Here is a 3,803-nt window from a genome sequence, read left to right as displayed (position 1 = left end):
CATCGCTCCAAGTATTTAACGTTGTCATTATTCTGAAACAAAACATTGTTTTATATTATAACTAGCTGCACCCGGCAAACGCTGTTCTGCCTTACTCTTATCATTAAGGGGTATGAAAAATAGATGTTGGCCGATTCTCATAGATACCGGATAAGCACAAAAAATTTCATCAAAATCGGTCAAGTCGTTTCGGAGGAGTATGGCAACGAAAACTGTGACACGAGAATTTTATATATTAGACTAGCCTTTGCTCGCAGCTTCGCACGCGTTAAATTCGGAGTACTTTAATAAATGTTATTATACATATAAACCTTCCTCTTGAATCACTCTATCTATTAAACAAAAAAACCCATCAAAATACGTTGTGCAGTTTTAAAGATCTAAGCATGCATACAGAGTGATCAATTGAATATGAACAATAGTAAAAAGAATTAATGATGTAATTTAATATCATAAATTGGCCGGTCATTAAGCGATCATTCTAGGACAATAATATGACATAAATAAAATATGTACTTATAAATCAATATATTTTCGGTAGTAAATTACAGCAATCGGTTTTTCCAAAACCGGTAATATTGAAAAAATCTAAATTTGGTAAACCCTTATTATACGATGTATATAAAAAAAAATCATATTTGGTTACGAAGATTGTTAAGCTTAAAAATATTACAAATAAAATAAGTCATACTTTTATAAAAATCTATAAAAACTACAAATTTCACGTGTAAATACGTAAATATAATGCGTTTTTTTAAATATATAACATTCCCTATTAATCTTACACAAACACAAAACGTTTGCAGTGTGTTAAACTAAATAGTAAAAATAATCATGAGCACAGCTATATCACAAAATAACCATAATTATAATTAAAAATAAGAATAGAATACCACAATTCGTTCTCACTTCGTTCAACTTCCACTAATACGAGTATAACCTAATAGCTCTATGAACTAATGATCAAAATATTATGTAAAACAACCTTTTATAAGAGGCATAATAATATATGGATCTCTTTTATTTGCTAAACAAATGAAAGGGACGAGATGATTTAAATTTGAAGTGAATACAGATTACGTTATCTCTTTTAAATAACATAAAGATAATGGTATTAGCAGACGCATTAGTTGCTTATATATGTTATTGTGCTCCTGTAGTTTTGCAGCTATAGCTTTATTCGATTCTCCTAATATGTTGACTTTTATAACTTTATTTTTTGAGATGTCATTATTTTTTGAATCGAATATCTACTGAATTAGTATGTATGTAATCGGTGCCTGGCTTGTAACTTCCTGAGTGTGCTGAATAACTTCGATCAAAAACGTTTTTAATGTTAAAGCCGACGACGATTTAGAAATTTTTAATCATGTCATTGAACCCGATTACTTACTTTTAATTTCTACAATGACATTTTATTTTCGAGACGACGTTTAAAATGTAATATTTAATTAAATATTAATTAATGAAATCGGACTATTCCTATGTACACTTTGATTTGACTTTCACTTCTAAACCTCTGTTGTATGACGGAATCCTATTTCTTATTCCAAAGTATGATTTCGAAGCTGTTTAATTTTATTGCATTCAGTAGGTATGGTATGTTACGACGGACTTAGCGACATTTAGGCAATTTTTTTAAAAGTATATAAAGTATATTTCCCTATTTTTAATTCAAATTGGAAATACAAAGTTTGTATTAAACCATAGGATGTATTATGGAAATATTAGTTGGCAGACTAATACATCGTTCTGTGAGCCCCTAAAACCTTCAATTTGTCAGTTATTTTAACGCACAATACTGTTATCATGGATTTAATTAATATGTTTGTCTTTTTTCACATTACGGGTGTTTGTTTTTATATCTTACAAAAATCCTTTTTATTGTGTGAATTTTTTAAAAATTCAAATTATTCCATTTATTAAAAAACTTTGTTTTTTATTTACAAACAAAAATCTCACACGACTCTAAAACAAAATTGATTCTTTCAATTATTTATCTACAAATTTATCACAAACCTTTTTCCGCAGGACTTCAGTTTCGTCGGAAATTAAGATAATTCGATTATATTGTTAATATGATTTGATTGCATTAACATTATTTATTGTTACAGTAATAATTGTTATCATCTTCTTAAGATAATGTTCAATATTTTGGCAACAAATAAAATGACATAGCATAAAGTGAAGAGTTCTAAAAAATATGTATATATTGTATTAAATATAAAAATGTAGGTGATCGCTATCTGTGTGGAATATAATATGTGAACAAAAAAACATTCTGATTTGGATACGGTATTACACTTGTGTGCTGTGGTCATATTCAATGTTCATTAATAAATAAGTGTTCATTTTATTATTTACTATGCGTGTTACAAAATATATATTCCGAGGTATTTCCCGCATACCTTTAGATAGAACTAGCCTAACGCCCTCCTCGGATCAAACAATCTCTGTGCACAAATTTACTCCAAATGGAAACGAGTGGAAAAATCTCTGGAAATTATCATTTTATTTGAGTAGGATTAGGAAGATTAAAGAGCAATTTATAGACAAGTAGTCTATCTTATTGTCTTATCCTGAAACATCTAGATTTGCGCATAACAAGAAACATGATCAAGTCTCACGAACGAAGTCGGAGGCACAGCTTGTATTGAATGAGAATTATACGACTTACATAATATGTATGTGATAACAATTCGCAATACTGTAGACTAATATTTGTGTGGTACCAGTAAAAAAGATATCAATTTATATAAAAGAAAGTCATACTAGTTACCTACATCACGGTCTTTATCTGTTTAATGATTTATTTTATTTGTTGGAGTTTTTATAATTTTAATATTATATATATTTTTGATTTAAGAATATAATTTTTTAGGATTTGGATTTTTGGATTGTCTGTAGATCTAAGATCCACCTATGAAATACTAATCGAATTCGCTTTTTGAAGCTGAAGACAAACAAAAAGACCGACAGACTTATATTCGTGTTTATAATATTTATAGGGATCTGTACATTTTGAAAATCACCTATCAATTATACGAATACTATATTGCGATAACAGAATGTGTAAGTACTTCAATGAATGAATATTATGACAAACATGATATTGAGTTTTGCATGTATAGGTACCTTCTATGGCACCTATCTGGTGATTTTATACTAAAATTTATATGGCGCCTGCTTAAAAGATATAGGCAATAATAATAACAGGGATAAATGCTTGTAAGAAAAATAAAAATTTTTAACAAAATTTATGTTATTCTTAATGAAATTATAGATTGACGTAGTTCTGAATACAGTGAAGTTTCTGTGACGTTTTGTATAGAGTTATTTGTGTGTATATTTCATTTGATAGAATATTTTAATCATTACCCATAAGTATAAAGTATGATATGTGTATAATTGATTCAAATTTACAAATTTCGTTCGGATAAAAATGGTTTAATAAGTGTTAAGAAATTAAGAAGACACTGAGATGATTTTTGTTTAAATTGTAATGTAAAGAAGCATATCTTAGTGACTATTTCGACAGATTTACAGATATATTATTAGACCAATAAATGAATGTAGGTAAATGACAATCAAATAAATGCGACAGACTACAAAAATGAATGAAGCGGAAAAAAATAGCTCATCCTTTTTTTCCAATCATAATAAAACAAGCAATTTATAAACATTATAATATATTGTATTAAAAAGTAAAATTCATTTGTGAAATAAAAACTTTCGATGTAAAAAATTCACTATGTTAATACAAGTATTCAACTTAGAAACGCGTTCATAACTCATACTATATT

Source organism: Zerene cesonia, chromosome 2 (genome assembly GCF_012273895.1).
Source record: "Zerene cesonia ecotype Mississippi chromosome 2, Zerene_cesonia_1.1, whole genome shotgun sequence".
Taxonomy (NCBI): domain Eukaryota; kingdom Metazoa; phylum Arthropoda; class Insecta; order Lepidoptera; family Pieridae; genus Zerene; species Zerene cesonia.
This window is presented reverse-complemented; position numbering follows the sequence as displayed.